Source organism: Passer domesticus, chromosome 1, assembly GCF_036417665.1.
Source record: "Passer domesticus isolate bPasDom1 chromosome 1, bPasDom1.hap1, whole genome shotgun sequence".
NCBI lineage: Eukaryota > Metazoa > Chordata > Aves > Passeriformes > Passeridae > Passer > Passer domesticus.
This window is the reverse complement of record NC_087474.1, coordinates 94,168,335-94,192,589: the sequence shown is the minus strand read 5'-3', so window position 1 is coordinate 94,192,589 and position 24,255 is coordinate 94,168,335. Positions and strand designations below refer to the sequence as shown.

The following is a 24,255-nucleotide window of genomic DNA, read 5'->3' as shown; positions in this document are numbered from 1 at the left end:
CATGTCATGCATAATAGTATTGTGGATCTGTGCAATGGAGCAGAATTAAATACTTTTGTTTAAATAGGCAAGTTTTGGCTTGTTACTGAAATTCACCTTGCTTTTAGTGCAGTCACATATTTAGGGAAAATATTTCTGGATGTTCTGTCTGGATGACAGAAACTTTGCAACTCTTTGGGGTAAGTATTGTTCTTCTAGGAATTACATTAATTTCCTTCAGTATTTAAATTCAAAAGGAAAACAACAGAAAATCTAGTCCTTACTGAAGCTGTAACTGCTGTTTCATGGAAGAATGGATTTTAAATATTTAATGCTAATAGATTTTGTGTTTCTTTTTTAAAAAGAGCATATTTAATTTAAGCCTGAGAAGATTTTTTTAGAAAAATACCAAGAGCAACTTAAAAAAAATTAATGTTAGAACAGGGCTGTTAGGGAAATGGGAGGCAAATATTTTTTAGAAAGTGTAAGAATTGTCTTTTTGCCCCATCAGTTTTTTTTGTTTCTTTGTGAAAATAGTGATTGTATTGGACATAGTGCTATCTGTGTCATGAAAGAGATGAATTTGAGAAATATGGAATCAATTTGGCTGAACTAGTGGTGTTGAAATGGCTCCCAACTCTATTAAAACTTTCACATATCCACATTTCTAAACTAATAGTTGACATCACCTGTCCCATCTCAACAGAGCCTGTCAAGAGGAATGAGAACTGGTGTAATATGACAGCTGCTTTAAGTGAAAAAAAGGTGCAGCTGCTGTTGCTCCCCTTGATTGTAGAGCATGGGACACAATGGGCTGCATGAAGTACAAGCCATGGCCTTGTCTGAAGAGAAACAATTAGGGAGGCAGGAGTGAACTGTCTGCAGGCATTGCACATTTAGTGGTCTAGGAAGGAATTGGAAACAGGATAATATTGGGGAGGGAGGAAGAAAAGAATGAAAAGAGGAAAAGGTATGTAAAAGATGCAAAGAGAGAGTAGTAAAGATGCAAATACAATAGGAAGACATTAACCTCAAAGTATCACCTCTGATTAAAGACAACCACTTTGCTAGAAGCTGAGAGGACACATGCAGTAATATACATCACTGTGTACTGTATACATTCCTTTCTATGCTTTCCTTGCAGTTTTTGGTCCTAGCTGTTGTTGGAATAGGGCATAGAAATAGATGGCTTCATGTGATGACCCAGGAAGGGCATTCTTTTATTCTTTCTGTGTTTTGCCATAGTAATGAGCAGACAGAAACCTGAAAACAAACAAACAAACAAAAAGGAGACAGCCTTATAATGAGCAAAATGTATCCTTAAAATTCAATTTCACGTTTACTGCCTGAGGATATGATTTGGAAATTGGCCAAAGAAATAGAAATCTCTTTCTGCCGAGTCTGAATTTAGCTCTGGTCTAGCCTCAGGCAAATTATATCATCTTGCTGCATGAATGACAAATAAAGAACAAAAAATACAGACCAGTCTCACCCAAGACACTGAGGGGTGCTTATATCAACGGTTATGTGAAGTGTGTGTTTTGTGCTGTATAAAAATGATCACTATGATTCCATTATTCTCAGCTGAACTCCTGATAAAACTGTGATACACTGGTGGGGAGGCTTCTGGGAGTCTGCTGTTAGGGTCTGCCTGCCACCAAAATGAAAGCAAGGTACCATTGTGTCAAGTGGAGTTCAACTGTCTGTATTTGTACTGCCAATCATACATTCATAAAATGGAGATTTTTCTTGGCCTTAGTTAAAAATATTTCTGGAGTTAATTTCTCTTTGCTGTCAGACCAAATAACATGGAAGGTAAGGAATTTAAAATTAATTTCATTGGGAAGAGATGTGTCTATTCTTACACTGTCTTTTACAAATATCTTTATGTGCAGGCATCTTTATGTTCTTGCATTTGTAAATAATGTAAATTATTTAATATGTAGAAAATGTACATGCACAGATGGCTTATTTAAAGCAATTAAGGATATAAACTTTGTGTACATGTACATACACACACACGTTAATAAAAGTGTATGTTCATTTGTGGAAGGATGTGTTTCCTCCAGCCTCTATCACCTTGTGGTATCCTGCTAAGTTACTATCCTGAGTGCACCTGGGGAGGAAGAGCTCCAGGCACCAGTGAATCCTGGGGCTCACTTCCCGGAACTCAGCTTTGCGTGAAAGTACTTGGAAGTCCTGGTTGACACCAACCTGACCACGAGCCAGCAACATGCCCTGGCATCAAAGAAGGCATCTGCCATTCCAGGCTGTGTGAGGAGAGTTGCCAACAGTTTGAGGGTGCTGATCTTTTCCCTCTGTTCAGCACTGTGAAGTCACACTTGGAGTTCTGAGTCTGGTTCTGAGCTTGCCAGAAGAAAAAAGACACGGAAATGATGGAAAGAGTTTGTGGAGGGCCGTGAAGATGCTTAAGGGACTGGAGTATCTCACAGAAGGAAATACTGCAATAGCTGTGACCATTCAACCTGGAGAAGGAATGGGGACATAATTGGCTTAGGGGAAATAATTTTAGGAATATCTGAAGAGGGAGTGCAAGGAGGATGGAGCCAGGCTTCTTTCAGTGAGTGCCCAATGCCAGGATCAGAGGCGAGGGGCACAAACAGAAATGAAAGAGCTTCCCTCTGGACAGTAACCACTTTTACACTCTGACAGTGACAGAGCACTGGCACAGGTTACCCAGGACACTTGTGGAGTCTGCATCCTTGGAGAAATTGAAAAGCCATCTGAACATGGTCTTGGGCAAACAGCTCATCAGTCTGCCCAGTCATAGTAAAGCATGTTTAAACAGTGAAAAAGAAGAGCCTATGAATAAGAATAAGTTGTCTCTGATTATTTGGAACAGTGCTCATATTTCTTCTTCCAAAGGAAGATATACACACACTCATGGCTTCTCTCATTACTGTGGGACACAACAATGTAAAGGAAATAACTTACAGTAGTTTACTGCAATAAAGATAAGCCCCTGATTTTTATAAGTCTAAATTGGCAATTTACTACAGTGGAAAAGAAAAAATGAAATTTTCTGTAAGCTTAATTCAAGGAACTGAAAATAATGCAAGTCATAAAAACAAATTTATTTTTGAACAGGTATAAAAATTCTATAGATGATTTTACATTCAAGGAGAATGAACCAATATGAGGGCTCCTCATTAACTTTCAAGGACCATTTGGCAGGTAATGGAATTCATCCTCTAAAACATTAATTCTTTTTGTCTTATAGACATACATGCCTATCTCTGAACAACACAGTTCACTGTTGGAGGAAAAAGCTGTCTCTTTTGCGTAGAAGCCAGCAGGAAAAGCAGGAGAGAAATGAGACAGAGAGAGGAATAAAGTTGAGGCTAGAGAGAAAATATATAGAGCAAGCAGAAAAGAAAAAAAATAATTGGCCACAAAGAATGAGGAAAACTAAAAACTACTGGAATCTTACAATTTTTCCCACAAAGATGCAAAACCTCACAAAGATGCAATTTCAAATTCAGAGCACTGCCTTAAAAATATGCTTTTTAAAAAAAATTGGAAATCCTGTGGTGATATTTAGCTAATTTTGATTTTGTGTAGAACTATGGAAAACCGGTTTGTGTCTCCCACCTGTTCCCCTCTGCCCTGCAAAGGCTGTGAGTCTGTGATTTACTAAAGCTGACATTGTAATGACTGGGAGACTTTTCATTGGAAAGCAATGGATGCTGCCATTTCATGTTTTGAAAATATAAATGATGGAAAACTGGAAACCTGACTTGAGAAGTGAAATCTAAACAGTAACAAAATGTATGACTTTGAAATATACAGACATAAGAGTTTTGGTTTCTCTTTGTGTAAAGAAACTCAAAGTTCTTTATTTATGAACAAAAAGTTGTAGAAAAGGGGTTTAATTTTTTTTTTAATATGCACAACATTGTTCATTAATTGGAAATACATGATCCATAATGTTTTACTCAGTGAAAAGCTATACAGTGGTTTAGTTTCTCCTGTAATTTTTCTGATGCCCCTAATTTCACCAATTCCTTGTGCTGAAAACTACACTTTAGTTTCAACACACATTGAGAAACTTGAAGAAAATATGAAGGAGAAAATATAACATCTTCAGATGTCATGAATCTATACTGCACATTCACAGAGGATGTGAATGCGCAGTAGAGATTAAAAACAGATTCAATGTGGTGTACACCATGTGTTTGATTTTCTGTTAGAACCTGTTCAAGAATAATTGTTTCTGTTTATTTTCATTGTTCTCCATCACCACCCATGCATACCAGTCTTCAGCTAGAGATTACAATTTTCAGAATGATCACCAGGAATGGAAATTGGTCATCTTTTGAAATTATTCCTATTGTAATATATTTACATCGTGGGTATGATGGAAAGTGGAAATGAGTCAGTCAGTCTACAAACACAGCGAGTACTCTCAAGTACCCGCACTTGACTTCAAGTTTTCCTGACTATATGCTGTTTTCTTAGATAATTGACCTAAAGTGTCCTAGCCTCTCTTAATGAAGGAGCTAAAACTACAAGCTACTCTTCCTGTTTATACATTTGTCTCAGTTTTTCGTCTTGATTGCTCTCCTCCCTCCTGACACCTCTTCCTTTTGCAGGTTGTTTCCCCAAGTGCCAGAGGAGATCAGAAGAGGAGGAGCATCAGCAGCACTGAATAATCATTTACTTGGCCTTTTGCCTGTCTCTAAAACAGTTCATGATATTGAATTGCAGGATGAACTATACAATTGACACATGCTCTTTGGAGAAGGCAAATATTCAACTTACAGCAAATACTGCCTATGGACTTGCACTGAAATGAAAACATGAGCTTGGAATAATACAGGTTTTTTTAATTTGAGTAAATAAGGATATTGTCTCTGGTATTTTTTGGAAACTGCCTTTCCTCTCCAGAGAGTGAAACAGGTTATTTGGTATTGTAACTCACTTAATGAGGGTGTCATCTGACTGGGAAAAATGGAGGAAAGGTGATTTAAGCCTTGTCTATATCTTTGTGTGCTGGGCAGAGGAGTCCTAGGGAAATAATCTACAAAGTAGAAATTAAAAACCTATTATGAATGGGTTTAGCAAGACTGTACTGTTCTGTGTAACTATGTCTCTTCAGACTGTATCCTGGAGTCTCCAGTTAACCACTGGAAAATTATTTAGCATTAAATGACGTGCTATATGCCACAAATCATGTACATTAACATCCTGCCTTTGGAAAGGAACTCAAAAAGTTTTTTATTTCAACTTCATATTTTCACAAAAAGGTGATTTCTCTTGTTAGTTCTAAAGAAACTGTTTGAAGATGAGGGTAAGCTCAGAACTTCATTATTTAGTCCAAATGTATCAAATACACAGAGTAGTCACCAGGAAAAAAAAATCTGTTGAATGGGTTAGAGAAGGGAGTTCTAATTTTTGTTTGTTTGTTTTTTTGTTAAGACCTGCTACTACTTTTTCTTTACAAAGTGTAATGGGGATATGACTGAATGAAAGTAGTAAATATTGTTCCATTTAAGTAAAAAGTAATTCAACTAATAATATTTAGGCACTTGGAAGATTTATTTAATATAGTGACATAAGAACTTGTATGATGAAGAATTCGGTATCTTTAAAAGTCCCTTCAAGTACTCCCCGTACTTTGTACTCTCAGAGAATAAGATCTGCATGATGAATGCAGAGGGTACATTTGAATTGCAGTAGCATCCTTACACTTCATTTCTGGTGGAGTAAATGATAGTAAAATCACATTCTTAGCATGTGTGCCGTTGCTCCAGCAAACATGAATTCCATGGTAATAAGCAGTCACAGTACTTCCCAAGCAATAGGCAATGGTTGTTTGGGACTTCTATATTTATGTACCATTGCTTTTGATTCCCCCAGAGTTCAAAATTTATACAAAGAGTAACATTCTTCTTTTTGTGGTTTCTCCTGACCCTCTTATAAGTTTTGTAGTTGTACAGTTTCAAAAATCTATTGTTTCTGAAAGTTTTGGTCACTTTAACTAAAGTCTTGGTTACTTTAACTAAAGTCTTGGTTACTTTAACAAAAACTAAATGATCCTAGCCCAGTCTGTATAAGCCTCATAAACTTAGATGATTCTTTAATCCAATGTTTTTGTGACTCTGTGTTTATTCAGTACTGGTACCAGCAGTGTCATTTAACTGTCTTATGCTTCCTGGCCCACTCAATCTGATCTACATTCAAAACTAGGTTGATGGGATTTAATACTTTAGCTTATCCAATGTGTATTTTTATTGCAGTTGGAAATAGATGTGTTAATGCTTCCCTGCACAAATTGGTTCTTGCAGAAGACTATTTTGGTTTTTTACATTAAGAAAATTAGAAACAAAATGTATGATTTATGTAATTTTTTAGTACTTTCAAAATATAACTGTATTCTTTTCAGCCTCACTCTACATGTTTTACAGAGCATTGAGTTGTGTAATAAGTTAAGGCCTGATTCCAAATCTGTTGAAATTTTACTTGTATGTTTTTTCTTAAATAGATGCTCCATGAGGATTCTGACATGTGCAGATCCAGATGTGCAAGCAGTCGTATTTGCTTATTAGCTGGAGAAATTTATTACAATGATCATCACAATCTAAGCTTTTAGTAATGGAGCAGGGCTTTCTTTCAGTCTGGCAGAATGTACAAGGGGCAGATGACTGGAATAAAGAAGCATATTTTGTAGTGGTATTTCTGTCTTTGTAAGAGGCAAAAGACAGAGCAGGTGTGTTACTTCTTATTGTGTATATTAAGGAAAGCAGAGAAATACTTTCAATTAACTACTTTTTTATATTCCTGGTGATACAGCTGCTCAGTGCAGACATGGCAGATGAATCAGAGACATAGAGAAATTAAAAGGGTCAAGATGGGCTCATCATGTGTAGCTGGGTACTGTCCGCAGCTCTCCTGCTACCTCCTGTCTGCCTCTACTTCAGTGGTTATTCCTTTTGATGCTTTTAAAGGGTTGTTGTCATGACATGACAGTTTCGGATGAGAATCTAGGAAAGATGATACACATTTTTGAATGATAGGCTGAAGAGGAAGAGTTAAGACTTAAAGCAGAAGGCTGTTAAATTGAAACCTATTACTTGGTAGGATTTTAGGTAGAAATTTAGGCGTACATGGAAAGATCCATCAATTCCATATATCATAAGAATAGTGAGGCAGGTAGAATTATTTATGCGCCTTAAACAATTGTTCAATGTGAAAGTACTCTCCCATGCAAAGGTATGTATAGCTTGATTTTCTTTTTTCAGAGCTGTGGGAGTTGGTTAGTTTTCTGGTATTGTAGTTTTTTTCATTTTTGTGTTGTTTTTTTTAAACTTGGGACATGAGATTCACCTATAATAAAGTAAGTAGGTATATCAATCGATTCATGCTTATTGCATATTTTCAGAATTATGGGACTATAAAAAACCTGAAGTACTTGCTATGAATTTTTATCTTAAATTAGTGTATAGTGTCTTTATTCAAAGAAGAGAGGTGGCTAAATGCATGATTCATTTTTTCACTGGCATACTGTGCTTTTGGCTGCAAACTGAATTATATATTCATTGTAATATTTTTCCATTGCTTTCTGAACAATTTTGTTCTTGATCAAGTTTTTATGAAACTGTGTATTATCTTGATCAACATCTTAGGAAATGCTGACATTTGTCCCCTCCCAGATGGAGGTTTTCAGAACTCGATATCTATCTGCAATGGATTTATGAATTATCAACCCTCTTGTGGATAGATAATTTTCACTGTTGCCCTCTGCTCCAAGTTCTGATGAGAATGTTTTTTAGGGTTTTTACAATAAATTACTTTGTTTTTATGGGCACTTTTGTAAATGCGCTCTTGTACATTATTAAAGGGAGTGAAATGGCTGCATGAAATTTCATAAATAACAGCCATCATATACAAATTTATCTGATGGATATTATTGTACTGTATGTGTAAACAAGGTGTATGAGCAAACCTGCTGATGATCAACGGGAAACGAGCTCCAAAGCTCTGGTTGAGATAACTACTGCTATTCAATTTTTGCTTCGCACTTGGTACTGTGTTTTTGTGTCCTTGTGCTTTGTGATGGTTCATGCTTTCTTACTTTATGGAGATGCCAGTGAAACTGGCCATACTGCTCCTCTGTCTGTTGTTTAAAGAAGATTCATTTCTTCACTCCAAAAGGTGAAAAGATGGGAAGGTAAGGACACACCTGTGGTCTGTGATGATAGTAATATAGTTAGATCATACTGTCTTGACATGTGGTGTATGTTGCAATTATACAGCGGTAATAAAGAACAGAAGCGGAAAATATGGTATTTCTTTTGTCTTGGTTGTATTGTTGTTCCAGCTGTAATTAGGTAGGATTGTGTTTGCTTTTCAATGCCTGCATTTTGTACTTATTGTACTTATTGCATATAAATAATTATTTTGTTTCTTTACTCCTAGAAACTTGTATTTTCTTCTCTCTCTTTATCCCATGTTGTCTCTTCTAGCAAGATCACAGAAAACTCCCAAGATTACAGTTTTCTTTACACCTTTCAAAGGTTATAGTTCAGCTGTCATTCTTTGCCCATTCTCCTAGTGTCTTTAAATTCAAATTCTTTGAATCTGCCATGGATATGATAGGGTGTGAATTATGATGCAATAGAACACTTATTCCTATGATGTATAAGGCTAGAAGTCAAGTACCATTAATATAAAAAATGTGTAAATCATTGTGCCATAAGTCACTTAATAATATATTGTGTGAGTCTATGTTGGCCTGGTACAATTATTTACTTAAAAAAAAAACGCAAACAAAACAAACAAAACCATAACATAAGGAAACTTCAGGAATAATTTATTTTAACTTATATTGAAATGATTTTATTGAATACAAATAAATTGGTATAAATTATGATAGATATCTATTTTAAATTAACACTAAAAGGTCTACAAATGGATTTAGTTAAAAAGGAGTGTAGCTATGCATTTTTAAAGCTACTAGAATCACTGTGTTGTGTAAGATGAGTGTCATAGAGTGATTTGGGTTGGAAGGCACCTAAAGATCATCCAGTTTAATTTAATCTGCCCTGAGGACACCTTTCACTAAAGCAGGCTGCTCAAAGAAAGCCCCATCCAACCAGACCTTGAACCCTATCAAGGTTGGGGCATCCACAGCCTCTTTGGAAAACATGTTCTAATGCCTCACCACTCTCTCAGTACAGAGTATCCTCCTCATATCTAACCTAAACTTACCCTCTTTCAGTGTGAAGCCATTCCTTTTTCCTATCACCCTTATAAAAAGTCCCTCTCTGGCTTTCTTGAATGTCTTCTTTAGGCGCCAGTAGGCTGCTATGAGGTTGTCACAACGCCTTCCCTAAATTCTTTCAAAATTGCTCCACTTAATCTCACAAGCAGAAGTATATGAGGATTGTGAGCATCTAGTTTGATATAAGTTGTAAAGACACTAGATCCTGAAGTGTTTTGTTAACATTTCTTCTTACTGTGGCTGTTCAGAGGTTGATCAAAGTAACTTCATAATATAAAATTGTGTGTTAATTTTCTCTTAGTAAAAACATTATTCTAAAAAAAAAATACTTAGAGCTGTGCTAGAGCTAAACCAAGGTGGGTTTTTTTCAGTTCTCAAATGCTTTGTGCTAAAATCTTAAAACTTGGACCCTTTTCTGTGTGATCTACATATGTGTGAAACCAAAAATTGTTGACTTATGCTGCTGTTAGTATGGGAGCACTTACATTCACAGTGAATGTGTTCCAGTTGTTGGCATTCAGTAGATGGTGGAAGCATGATTAAGAGTCGGAAAACAGTTTCTCCATCTGAAATAGAGAAGTCTTTATATTCACTTCTTTGGCTTTACCTTAAGAAAAAAAAGTAATCCAATTATATAAAGCTCCCTTTGGAGGTGTGCTACTCAAGACTCATTTTCATGAAGATGCTACCTTAATTTTAAATAATAAAGTTCTATTTAAGTTGCATCCCTCCCCTTGTAACATTTGGATTTAGATAAAAAATGGTCTAATGGTCAAAGCTTGTCTAACAGCTTGTCAAATGTTCACACCATAGGACTAAGGGAATATTGTCACATTACATCTAGTTGTTCTGGTTTTGCCTCTGACAAGGTCAAAGCACAGCACAAAGATGTGTGTTACAGTTAGAAACAAGATATTATAAATTTCTCAATAAAGAGAATTGCCTGAATTTGAAACAAATGGAGAAAAAAAATAGGCATTTTTTCATGGTTATTGCATTGTCCCATCACAGGAGCCAGTTTCTGAGAGATGCCATGCACTTAGTATTCCAAGATAATTTAATGTGCTTTGGAATTTTTTTGGTGTTTTTTATGTCTGTCCTCCTATGGATGTATTTGCTGGTCATTACATTTTATCTAGTTACTGAGAGTGAAGATATAATTTGGTGTGGTAGGCTTTTAAATTATGCAGTTTCACAGCTATTGTCACTACTCATTTCTATAAATATGCCTTCACTGCTGTAGATACAACACATATGTTGGGCTCTCTCTTTTTTTCGTTCTGTTTACTTTCTCCTCTGGGCTTCTGAACACTCATTTTTATTGTGGAAAGGTATTGTGTTGGTAGACCTCATGAGTTTTCTCTGACTACCCCTTTTAGGTGTATAAATACAAGTGTATTGCCAGCTCAGAACTGAGCTTCAGAAAAAAAAAGTGCAAAGCCAGAGGTGGGCAGAACTATCCAGAGGCTTAAATATGGAGGGTGTAATATTTGGTTTAATGGAATTTTGAAATGGACTTGTTTAGTTCAGGTCTTGGTTTTGAGATATTTAAAGAGAGTAACACAACTGGCCTATTAGATTAGTTATTTATACATCTTCAAATTGTATTCTGCCACATGTGAATTTTCAGCTTTTTGTTATAAGTATTCACTTACATATATATATAGTTTTATTATAAGTATTCACTTCTCCGTACTCTTGTTTTTGACTGTGGCATCTATATTCTCTTTTTTGGTTCAGCCAGCCTTTCTGGATTCAGGAACTTGTCCTGAAGTCTGTGAGAGAATTTATTATCATCAGAATACCTCTATTTTTTGGTTGCTTGTTAGAGAACTGTTGACAGCAGAGAAGACGAGAGATGTGTGTACATACAGAAGGTAGGTCTGTGTAAGATTCATGTCCTTAGACACTGGGAAAGAGAACAAAGACCCCATCAGAGACTGCAAGTCTCTAATGGTTGTTCTTACCCTCTAGAGAAATAATCAGCTGGCTGACAGTTCAGATGGACACAAAGCACATTGAATTCTCATCTGTGCATGGGCAAATTTGGGTCAAGGGATGTATGTTGGCTTGGCTGTGTCAAGGGATAAGTGAGTGATGTTTTTGATTCCTACCTGTAGAGATACAGCCCTGGTCCTAAAAGCTCAGCTTGTAAGAAGACCACTTGCTTTCATGGGGTTATTCATTAGGGATATTTTCTTCCTTTCTCTTTCTCCTTAGAGAGCTCACTGAAGAATTGTTTGGCATTAAAAGCAGGCTGTTTGTGAATAAGACACCTGAATAATGACTCTGAAATTGTTATTTTTATGCAAATATGGTTATGATGATGAGGATGAATATACAAATTAATGAAGCCTGATACAGGAATGAGAATTATTTAATCCAGCAAAAGCTGCAAACAGTATTTCTAATCTTTCAAAGGAATTGCAGGTAATTTTTAAAATTGTTTTCTCTATCTTCTTACCTTCTCATACTTCTTCAAACTCTTTAGAGAACAATTTGGCTCTTAATGTCCAGTTGAGGAAGTGTAGAATAAAACAATTCAGTAAAATCCAAGTGTCTTACAGTCTATAAGCTAACTAAAATTGTGATTGCAATAAATTGTGGTACATCAGTCAGCTCCAGATTTAATCTTGTAACTTTTAATAGTAGTTGCCTGTGATAAAACTTATTGTCTGTAGCTTAAGCCAAATTGGAAGGACTCATTCATCTGTTTCTTCAATAGAGATTCCTCAGTGTGAGCCTTCTGTTCCTCACAGGTGATAAAGGGCTCCCTTGAAAAACATGCAAAATTTATCTACCAGTAGAGTTAGTGAGAATGTTGCTTTTAACAACTGAGGGAATAATTCTGAGAGCATCTGTCCTCGTTTCAGTTAAGGTACAGTTAATTTATTTTCAATAGCTGTTACAGTGCTGCTTTTTGGATTTGGAATAAGAATGGTGTTGATGATAAACTGATGTTTTGGGGTTTTTTCCCTGTTGTGTTTATCCTAGGACAAAGACTTTTTTCCTGTCTCATACTCTGCCAGTTAGGAGGTTTGTCAAACAAATAGCAAACTGTGAGGGAGCATAACCAGGACAGGTGAACCAAATGTATCAAAGGGATATTCCACACCACAGAATGCCTTACCCTGTGAAGAATAAAGTATATAAACTTGGGAGAGTTACCTGGATGGGGAGCCAGTCTGGGTTCAGGAAGGGGTGTCTGGTATTGGTCAAGGCTGGTGAGCACTTGCATTGTGTACCACTTGTTTTTGGTTGGTTTTTTTCTTTCCTTATTTTAAAAATTAGAAATATTATAATTATTTTACCATTGCTATAGTTTCATTTGTTTTCAATTATTACACTGTTCTTATCTCAACATACAAGTTTTACTTTGATTTTTCTCCCCATTCTACCAGGATGGGTTTGATAAGAGGAAAGGTTGAGCAAGTGGCTGTGTGGAGTTTCATCTCCAGCTGGAATTCTTAAATTTCTTCCTTAAATTCTAGTTTATAGATTTCTGATCATTCTTGTTATTTTTTTTCTTTCAATATCAAAAGTTTCTAAGAAGATAAAAAAATGTCTTTACCCCAGTGTTAAAGTTTCAGTGATTTCTTGTGGAGGCTGCTCTTTATTGGATCCCCTTGTAAAGGGAAATCACTAGAGAAATATATATTAATTGTGCTGTTCTTCTTGAGATTTTTGTTCTTACAGATGTGTGTTAGTCCACTTACCTTTTATAATCCATGTTTTCTTGGCTGCCCAGAAAGGAGGATGATGATTATTCAATACTCTTTGCAGGAAAAATCAAATCAGTGTTTAAAATTTATTAGTCTTGAATTAGCTACAAGGGTTGAATGAGGTAGTCTAGAAATTAGTTTGTTGGGTTTTTTATTTTTTTAAGAAAGCAAACTCTTTGTAGTGTTAACTGGTTGTAGTTAGCTGTATAACATACCATTCATATACTGTTTATGATGCCTTTTTATTCATATTCTGACAAGGGCTTCTGCTGGAACAGATTTTACTTAGTTCTCCCTTTCCTACTCAGTGAAAGTATGAATTCTTTTGAATGTTAAAATGTTATTATTGTATGGTAAGGGTACCCCACTTTAACTGTTTGGAACAGGAGAAAATGATAGCAGACCCTCACAATGTTTTATCAAATATTGGCACTTTCAGCCCAACTTTAAAGTATGTCTTTGCTTCAAAAACTGATTCTAAAATATCCCTGTTTTAACAGACAGGTTATATGTGCATGTTCACACATATGTTGTTTTAAGAGCTGTACTTGTTTCTTTGGTATTGCTTTTCTTTCTTCAGATGTAGATTAGAGATGTTTAAATGTAATACTCCGAGTTTGAAAAATGGGAAGATGTTGTAGTTAGACATTTTATTAAATATATTAATTTCAGTTTCCCTGTGCTTAATGCCTATTTTTATACCTGAATTGATGTCTTAAGATTTATCACACGAGAAAAAAATAACTGCTTTCAGTTGAGTGGGTTCATAACTACCTTTCTTAGAGTGGTTCTGAAGAGGTCCAATTGTAGCATAATGGCACACATTTAATTACTCAAAGTTCTTGATGAGAGGCTTGATATCAGGGAGTTGTGGTTGCTTGAATACTTTTCCTAGCTGGACCACTATGCTGCCAGAAAAAAAGTTTATTTTCTTGTTTCTAAGTGTAGAGCAAGTGCATTTCCAGTAGATATGAGGAACACTGGGTAAAAACCTGACCGATCACACTTGAGACCAGTGGGGTTAATACTGATATAAGTGTGAGGCTGAGCAGGAGAAGAGAAAGGCAATGCCCCTATGGAAAGATGTGAGAAAAATCTGGCTTGCATTTAGTAGAATAAAGGTGAATAAAATGTGTGCTGAATATCCTGAATTTATCAGTGCACCAACTGCTGAGGAAGAAAAATTCCTCAGGCAAAATAACAAACTTGGGAGATAAATAGATACAACATAAGCATTAATACATTTTTAAGCTGAAAACTGGAGAAGAAATATGGTGGTAGAACAAAAATAATAATTGTGGAAAAATGAATTAGGTATGAGCATCTGACATGATTTCTAAAATTTCATTGGAGTGGGCTATGGTACACCTTTCCATTTTGACTGTCTGCAAATATCACCTTTGTTGAGATGCTCTTCTGTGTCTTTCCTGAACTCATATAGAACAAACAGAATTTATACAGAAGTCATACAGAAAATAACACATAGAATACTGAATTCTCTGGAGGGTCTGCAAAAATTAGTGTGAACAGAATCCCAATGATATGCACAAATCCAGTAGTGAATTGCTTGTGTTTTATATCTTGCTTTGTAACAACTTCTGTATGACACCTAGAAACAAATTTAACAGTAAATACCAAATAGCATGAAAAAAATCACTACAAAGGAGAAAAATGTTGTGGAAAGAATATTTAGCTGAATGAATGGATGAGCAAGAAATTTTGCTGGTGAGTGAAGACTTTGATCATTAAGTAACAAATAAAGTTTTAAAGAAGACCTCTTCCATTGCTTAGGCAGTGGGTAATTGGTTTTTATCAAAACAACAAATTTAAAGTCTGGATTTATCGGAGTATTGATGTGGCTTCCTGCAAAGGAAGTTTGTCTTAGGTGAGATAAATGACATAGACTAAAATTGGGCTCTTTCTAAATGTAGTGTTCCAGTAATTTAAAAATGATTGTGTATTTTGCCATGTGGGAAAAAACAGAAGTGGAGACTGTGGTAAGGATTATTGATTGCTGCAGGAGTGAGTACTTCCTAAACAATTGTATCAGTAAAAAAAAAAAAAAAAAAGAAAAAAAATCAATTAAATGCGTTGAAAACTGGTAAAGAAAAATACCATCTCTTTTTCAAAATATTAGCAAGTTCTGTCAACTTGAAAGATGGCACCTGCACATACAGGTGCTGCTTTTCATATTGAGCATTTGGTGTAATATGGCTCTCTGGTTATAGCACTACATAGCAGTGATATTGGTGTCATATAGTACTGAACAGTTAGTATTCCAAAATGCTGTCACAAGTCCTTTCTTTACCCCCTTAAAGGCATGAAATGCCAAAAGCAAAAACTAGATCTTTCCCCATGTTTTTATAGTGACTTTCACTAAGGTTTTTCTTTTCAAAGGCTTAGTTCTGATACAGTTTACCAATTGCAACGATTTACTTTACACTGGGAGATTAGATGACCTGAAACCATGGATCAGATGAGAAATCATTTTGTTTCAAAGTCAAACTATTCCATTTTGGGTTTCATACTCTTCTGTTGTCTTAGACTTCTCTACTTTCTTTTGGGTTTTGTCTTCTGTATTCTTTTAATTTTTTTTCCTCCTGACTCTGGGCTGGTGGGTTTTAGTTCTTGGGGTCTTTTGTTAAGTGTTATTCATGGCCTCATGACTATACAATTTCATACTTTTGAAATCTGTCTACTCTTTTCTTAATTTCATCTTTTATTGTCTTCCTGATACCTTCTTTTTTTACTCCTTATATCTCCTGGTGACGCCTTTTTTTTTTTTTTTTACTGATTCATGATACCCTAACAAGGTTGAGTATTGTCTTCCAAGTGAACAGCTTTATTCAGTGAAAAATGCAGTTTCAGTCTTGATGAAACTTTTGAGACTGTTGCAAAATTAAGTGAATGCTTAAGGCCCTTTAATTTAAAAAGTCGTTCCACAGTAACATTTTTTGAAAACGTTTTTTTCTGGATTTACTTGGGACACAGCAGCATGCATAAAAACATTTGGAGAAGCTATCTGATCCTTTTTAGAAGCTTGTTGTAGTCATCAAATTTACCCATTCTTCCAATTCTAAGAAGATGGATATAAATTAAGAAAGAGAACTTTGAATGGATTTTTCCTATTCTTTCCTGCTGAACCTGTTCTGTGTTAATAGTTATATTCTTATACTTCAGGATATAGCAATGGAATGGTCATCTGTGAGGTCAGGAATACCTGAGTTCTGGACTCGATTCAGAGATTATTTCACATAAAGTGAAAATGTTTAAAATGGAGAAAAATGTGCACCAGAAGAGCTACATTTCAAAGTCTGGGGAAAAATTCTGAAGGTGCACAGTGGAAATTTGTAGCCTGCTCTCCAGAGGAATCATCTAACCAGAAGCTCATAAACTAGACAGAACATTGTAATTCTCTTCTCTGGAGGTTTTAGATGTGGCTCTTTTGTGTGCAGGCACATCTGCCTATGTATCACCTAGTACTCCACTTCAACCAAAAAACTTGAAAACGTGATGAAATAATTTCTCTCTAAACTTATAGAAACGTATGGTTTCAAATGCAAAGTATTATGTCAGATCTTACTTTTGGCTGTGCCTGAAACACATTTTCAGCACTTTGGCCATTAAATGATAAAAATCAGTCATCCATTGAGCACAATCTAGACCCAAAAGATCAGATCTGTCATCATCTTTGTCAAATTCTTCAGGTGATTATGTCAGCAGCAGCTCTGTTGCCTTCATTAGAGCTTTAGCCATGTATTATGTCAAAATTGGGTGTCTGGAAAGAAAATTCATCTCCTTTAACAACAGCAGTTGGCTGGAAATTGACTTTTAAATCTCTACCTGCATCTCATCTCTTGGCTGAGAGATCCCAGTGTGCATGCAGTAAACATAACAAGATTATTTGTTTAGTGGTTAATTTCTTATTTTTCAGAGGGAGCAACTTTGGAGAACTTGTTGTTATTGTTATAAAGGTAAGCCACAATATTCTCTTCTATTGTAAATATACAAACCCCATTTCTATAAAAATACATATGTGATTCTTAAATCTATTTTTTAATTGAAAAAAAGCTATTCACAGAACTTGTAGAAGAATGGATTTTCTTAGCTAGGTTGCTGATGGCATAACCCATAAACTAGCAATCAGTGTTCATGGGTCAGTGAATACTTTGTGACTGGAGGTTTGTGAAAGTCTGCTGAGAGAGCACATCATGCCCTACTCTCATTCTAACATCACTCAGTTGTTTTTGAGAGGTGAGAGATTTCTATTTGCCCTATCATACATTTTTATTGTTTTTAAAACCAGCTTTCTGAACACGCTTTTTTCACCCCACTCTGTGTCCTTGTTATTTTTTATTTGCAAGAAGAGGTGACTGTGTGGAAGGAAAGATACAAAACTGTGGCAGTGACAGGATGCTGATACAGACAATGGTTTGTCTGATACAGACAATAATGAGATGCTCTCACTGTCCTCTGCTCCTCTCTCCTGTGTGCTTTAATAACAGTGTATTATACAAATAACACTACCTATGTTACCTAGAGCATGGTGTGGAATAAGTCTCCCTCTCCCTCACTAAATCTCAGGGAATTTCTCACTGTGACAGGGAGACGATTGTTTATGCAGTCAGGTAGATTGAAAGAACTGCCTCTATTCTGATATATTTAATTTGGTTACTAGAATGTCTGATCATATTTGGATCATTTATGTCTCATGGGATCCTCCTAGTTTACACTCCACATGCTTGCTTTTTCTGGCCACAAAACAATCAGAATTGTGGCTGGCTTTATTTTCTGTTGCAACATTTGAACAAGTACAGAAAATGCTTTCTTTGCTGTTGTGATTTAATATGTTCCTGGACTACACAGAAAAAATGTTAATTACATTTATGAAAGTAAAAGTTCCCAGTCTTCTCAAAAGAAGAATTCAGAATAGTTGGCATTATTAATATAATGATAGATTTTTATTTACATATCCATCAATCCCAAAAGAATTTGGCATGATGAGAATGAGAAATTTACATTCGCTACTTAGCCTCAGATGAGCAAAGAGCTAAATGCTCAACTTTTTCATTGTTAATTGCAAAAATTTTGTGTTCTTATCAATTCTTTCAGAGAAGAAACAAAACAAGGAAGTCAGACTATGTCATCCACAAGGTAGGTGACACTAAATCTAAATCAAATGTGGATCTTCTAGTACTTAAAAACTTGCAGATTGTGGATTTCAAAACAAGTGTAAACCTCATTTTTTACTCTGGAAACCTATTGCATGTTATATATTTGTTCAGTTTAGTTATGTGGATTCTGCTTTACACAAGAAGAATCATGATAGGTGTCCTATTTAGAAGTCCTTGAAAAGTAAAGTACATTAATAAATATTTTTTAACTAATTATACATCATCATACACATGCACAATTATCTGACAGAATGAACTGTGTTCATTGCCAACTAGGTCATTACATGCACAGAATGATACAGAATTTTTAGTCTTTGGGTTTGTTTTTATTTCTGTTAAGTCTCTAAATAAAGTATAAATACAATAATCTATAGATTCTTTTTTAATATTCTGAATGACAATATCAAATTCTAATCAATGTCTCTGATAACATATGATTCTACATAAACTAAACTTAAAAATGGCTCAAACAGTTGCTTTTTCATATAACTGAGTTTCTGAAGAAATGTCTATTGCCATATTGCTAAATTTCCCTTTTCATTTATTTTTGTTCAATTTCTGTTCAGAGGCAGGGATTGTCAAATTATAGAAGCAGAGAAGTAGCATAAAAATAATTTGCAAGGTGATATATGCAAGTATTGCAAATTCTATGTTCACTCTTAATTCTTTTCAATCCTTCTTTTTTTTCTTTCCTTTCATCAATGGTTTTATTTCCACAAGCAAGTGGAATTTCCATCAATTTTCCCTGCTTTAAGAGGATTTTGGATCAAAATCCTATGTCAGATCTAATTGCCATTTCTTAGAAGGGACACCTGAGTTGACAGGTGGAATATGAGTGTCCCATTTGAAATATCCCAGACTGGTATAGTTCAACGCCTGAAACGTAGCATTTTAACGTGAGTCCTACACATCATGTTCTGTATTTTAAGTATTTTGCATTTATGTTTATAGATTATAATACCATGCATAGGCAATCAGCTCACTTTCTGGAGACTACTTTGTGAGCTAATTTAGTTTAAGACAAATATCTAGGCAAGATCCAAGTAACAAAAAATCTTTATGAAATTCCTGTTGACTTTGGTCAAATCCCTGAACTTTTTATGATTGCAAATTTGTCTGATTCTTTTTTTTTTCCTGTGGACTTTTAATGTAGCAAAAGTACTTGGAGCACTCTGAAATTTTCTATGAAGTTCAGTTTATATTCTTTAGTTTTATATTTGACACATTTTTTGAAATCCACATTTTTATTAAATTCATCTGGATTGTCATGAAAATTTGAATTCAAGTAAGGTAAAAAAGCTTGCTTTAAAAAGTAATGTTTTTGGGAAAGAAGAGTAGCAGGATGTAATGTTGTATTCTGTGCCAATTGCTCTGAGTTGCAGGAAGAGGAAAGGCTTCCTTCCTTTGGGAAAGGGGATGGGGAAATGAGAAAGAAGGTGTATTTCGGGTTACTTAGGAAGCACTTAGCAAGGGAGACCAGAAGGTGATATTTTGGACCAATTGTCCAAAGCACAAAGTTTTGTAGTGATGGGGAACCTCAGCTAGAGCAGTAACTGCTTGGAAAGGTTACAGCCTACAGCAAACTTTTACAAGTTCCTTATAAGAGTTTTCTCACATAGAAGTAGCAGAAAGCCTCTAGGCTTTTCTGTCATTAGTTAACTACTAATTTTAAGCTTATTCTTACCTTTTCAAGCGGACAATTTGAATCTATTTTTAGAAAAGGCAAGTGGAAAAACATGAAAAAAATATATAAACCCACAGGGAGAAAAAAACCAAAACAAACAACCCACCCAATCGATTTTAAAAAGACAATTTTAACAAATTTTAAAAAACCCTAAAGAATTAATCACCTAAGAAACAAGTGCATGGATATGTGGAATTCAGAGTAGCTGAAACTCCCGTAAAGAATAGTAATGGTCTTAACTTAGTCTTACACTCCAGAGTAAAGAAAAGGTAATGCACAGCAAGGGAACTAGATAAAATTATAAACTACATGGATGAAGTAGAAACACAGAAACAATCCCTGAACTGAGGCACAAGTGTAAACCTGGCTATTAGGGAAATGATTTTTATAGAATCTCACTGCTAAATGGCAGGGGTACATTCATGGCTCTGTGGTCACAGTGGCCTTTCACAGGACTGGTGCTTTTTAATAGTTTCATTTACAAGTTGGGTGCTCAAAAGAAGAGCTTGTTTATTAATGTACAAATTATGCCTCTCAGAATGAAGAGTGCTGGGAGAGAGCATCAGAATTAAACATTATATTGACAATTTACAGAAATGTCCTAAAAATATGGTGAAATCCATTAGAATTTCCTACTAAAGCAGGACTAATTGATTATGGAAGTGCAAGATAGCTAGGTAGCAGCTTGGCCAAAGTGGATACGTCAGAGCTGAACTGGGAGTAAGGTGTTGCAGATAGAGAAAAGAAAATGCAATACTGTATTGTGAAGAGCTAGTAAGACCACTGTTTTCAGATGTATGAATCTATCCACCCCCTGCTTTTGCTGTCTGTAAAGCTACAGTTGCAGAACTGCTCTCAATTTTAGGCATTACTATGTAAGGAAAACATCTTGGGTTATCGAACTAAAGACTCGTCACCACACATGAGCACCAAGAAGCACAGAAACATGATTGTCAGCAGGGGAACTCCAGTAACCCTGACAGAGGCATGAGTTTCTGCCTGGCTCTTCCCAGGTCTGTCATAAAGAAGCCACCAGCTCTTTTGCCAGCATGGAACCCATCATGACAAACCAGTGGGACAGGTTCTTCTGAGTTTCGTTCCTTTTTGGACTCTAGGGGACAATTGCTTAGGAGGTATGGGCTGTTGTGGCATGCAAGGGGAAAGGCATCTCAACATTGACTATGTCTTACTAAGGGAAGTTTAAGGAAAGAGCTAAAAGCAGGAAAAATGAAGGAATATTTGAGGTTTGCGGAGGAAGAAGCTTGGGAAAATTGAGAGGCTAATAAAATGAGAATTGTATGTAAGCAAGTTTCTGACCAGTGTGGTTGCCTAGCTGTGCCCTGAGCTTGATCAGTGCACTCTGCACTGTCTTCCTGTCTGGCTTGGTTTTAAAATATTTTCCAGGGTAAAAAAAGACGTCTATTTTCAGTGCATTTACCACTACAGAGATCAAAGTGCTAGAGAGTTACATTGGACCATGAAGGGCCTGTGTGGTTTTGGAGCCAGTAACTGAAGAGTCCCAAGTGTGTCCATACTGTGTGGATGTCTGTGTCAGTGCGTAATAACTAGTAAACACCGAACTGGTAGTCAGTGAGTTAGATGAAACTTGGGAGTCAAAGAGTGAGTCTGGAGAAACTTGAGCTGGCTAGTGGAGGGACCAGGATGTCAAAGCCAGATGTTGAGCCTATGGCCTCTGGGGTACAGCTTCAGGAAATGTCATAAACATGGGTCAGCAGCTGGAGAGATCTGGTTGCATATGTTTGTGTCTGTGTGTGAGGCAGCTGGGAGGCCAATGCATCAAGGATATGGGAACTAGACAGACTGAATGTCTAAGGCCAGTTGCTGAAGACATACCTATTTTATATATGTGTGTCTGTAAATACATATTTATTTTTTTTCACCCATATAAGGGAGCCAGATCAAGCCGTTTATGCTCTTTTTGTTTGAGTGCTGTGCTCAGTGTTCCTGTATCTGTGTGGCCAGTCGTGTGAATCTATATGCCTAGGTCTATTTAAAGTACGCTCAGACACATCACTGCTGGCTGGGCCTGGGGTACCTGAACTGATCCACCAGATTCAGCAATTTGTGACAAGTATGTTTGGAAAAACCTGAGAGACAGACAATGAGAATTGTGAGAACAGTGAAGAAATGAGTTTTCTGGGTAAAAAGAGAATTAAATGGGAACAGAGCATGCTTTAGTAAGTAAGAGGAAATACAAAGGAGAGGGATATAATCTATAGCACAGATTCAAGTATTTGCAGTAAAGAGGTTTTAGTTTTAATAGTAGGCCAAGCTACAGGATAGGTAGCAAAGCCAAAACTTATGTGATTTGCATAAACAAAATGTTGAAGTTCTGTCTGCAAAGGTTTTATGAGTAGGTTCTAAAATCTTCAGTGAGAAATTGTTGTTGATCTTGTCTTTAGTTGGGGAATAGTTACAGTTTTCTTTCTGCTTTCATACTTTAATCTTATGTCTTAGAAATTTTTCTCTTTAAATTTGACACTGGAACTGTCATGCTTTATGACACTGGGTGTATACCTGGTGATAGAAACTTGAAGGATTAGTACTGATCAGCCTATAGTATCCTGTGGCAAATGGATGAATTCCAAGTCCTGTGGAGATGGAAGGTTCAGCCTCAGACAAAAGGGTTTAGAACTGTTTGGGGTTACAGTGGTCTCTGACTATGAGCTTTTTGCATAGAAAACTAACAAGTTAACCTGAAGACAGATTTGGAGGTTGATTAGCCTTTTTTGTTGACACAGTGTTTTTCAATGTAAATATAATTTTAGTTTTGCTGGTTTTCTGCATTTCTTTCCTTGGATGAGTATTTATTTCTTTGCAAGGTGCCCTTATTCTGTGTGAATTGGCTTGAAGCACTAGACAGATGCTTCTCGCTCATTGATGACAGATATTTAGAGAAGGCTGAGGGCTATCAAGGCAGGATTCTTCCAACACTGTTGGTACTTATCTGTCTCATCCGAGTAGCTGTGCTAGTGGTTTGTGGTACCCTGATATATGAAGCGGTAATTATTTATTGATTTATTTCACTGCAGAAAGACCTCCACACGTTCTGTGAGATGAAAAAGGAATCCTTAAACCACAGTGTCAGAGAAAATATCTGAATGATAACTCTAGGATAAGCCACAGCAAATGGGCCCTACTTCTAGCAGAGGACACTGGCTGAGGCAGCAGGCTACTTTGAAGTTCCCTCAGTGGACTCCTTTAGAGTGGTGGGAGAAAAGATAGTTGTGGTTCTCATGGGAAGAAAGTAGCTGTAAAGCTTTTGCAGGATGAGGGCCAGGAAATTAGGTGTCAGTCTGGAAAGTGTTTGATCATTCCTGACCCTGGACTGTACCAGAACACTTTACAGAGTTTGCTTCTTCCATGTCTTCTGGGCACCCTCATCAGGGCAGCCATCATTACTGTTTTCCTTCTGCAAAGGGCCTGACTATAATTCCTCCTGGAGATGGAGTCAGTTCTGGTTTGGTAACGAGCACAGTATCTAGAATTACTGGAACGTGTCCATGAACAGCCCCTGCTGCAGCCCACACTGGAAACAGAAGCTATAGGAAACATAAAGCTTAGATAAGGAGACAGTAGGCACCTACACTGTTACATGATATAACATAACAGAAAATAATTCCACATATGATCTATGGTTTTGTTTCCAGTCCCTAGTGAGCACACCTGAAGAGGAAAAAACATGGTCACATGTAGCCTAAGGCAGTGATATTTCCTGAAAAGGATGCAAGAATGGAGGCTTTATATATCTAAAGTCCCCTAAACTTTCTTGAGATAGTTTTAATTTCTGCCATAATTAAAATAATGACATCAGATAGTTTCTTACTTTAATGTTTTGGGAGCATCAAATCTCTGTGCTGCTTTGAGAACATGGCTTTAATGGTCTGGAAGGTTGGGCCAGGAAACATGGGAGATTGGAGTCACAACATAGTCTAAAACAACTACGAGGCAGCATCTTTTGCTGAGAAGATATCATACATGCCTGTCTTAGAGTAACAATGGATATTAGAGTATCACTAGGCTGTTCTGTAGAAGCAGCTGGTCAGTTCCTGCCCTCTTACACCACTTCTTCTTAACAGGTTGAGTGACAAAGCTGTAGCACACTGAGGATTCAAATGTGGTCAGTGAAGTGGATATAGATATAATTTAAGTGATCCTATTTCGTGAATTTTAGGGAGAAATCTGAGGCAGAGTGAAATCTTTCCAAGAGCACTTCTGTACTGAGAAAGTGACACAATAAAGTCCCTGGCAGAAACCTCACTGAGTGTTTCATGAGAGTCCTCATAGAAAAGGTTGCTGCTTGATGTCAGTGAATTCAGCAAGTACTTGTGCCTTCTTCAATAAGGAGCAAGGAGGCAGAGGAGGAGACTTTGCTGCTTTGCTCATGGTCAGTCAAGATACTCTTGTGGATTTTTTTAAGTGTGGCTATTA

At 36.3% G+C, this 24,255-nt stretch overlaps 1 long non-coding RNA gene across 1 annotated transcript; it reads left to right on the top strand.

Annotated features, from left to right (window-relative positions):
• Nucleotides 1–10,974: 10,974 nt before the first annotated feature.
• Nucleotides 10,975–18,101, top strand: LOC135288848 (uncharacterized). Its single transcript, XR_010351737.1, has 5 exons — nt 10,975–11,100; nt 11,444–11,653; nt 11,983–12,101; nt 16,880–16,919; nt 18,058–18,101. It is a non-coding gene; the product is annotated as an uncharacterized LOC135288848 (long non-coding RNA).
• Nucleotides 18,102–24,255: the final 6,154 nt, after the last annotated feature.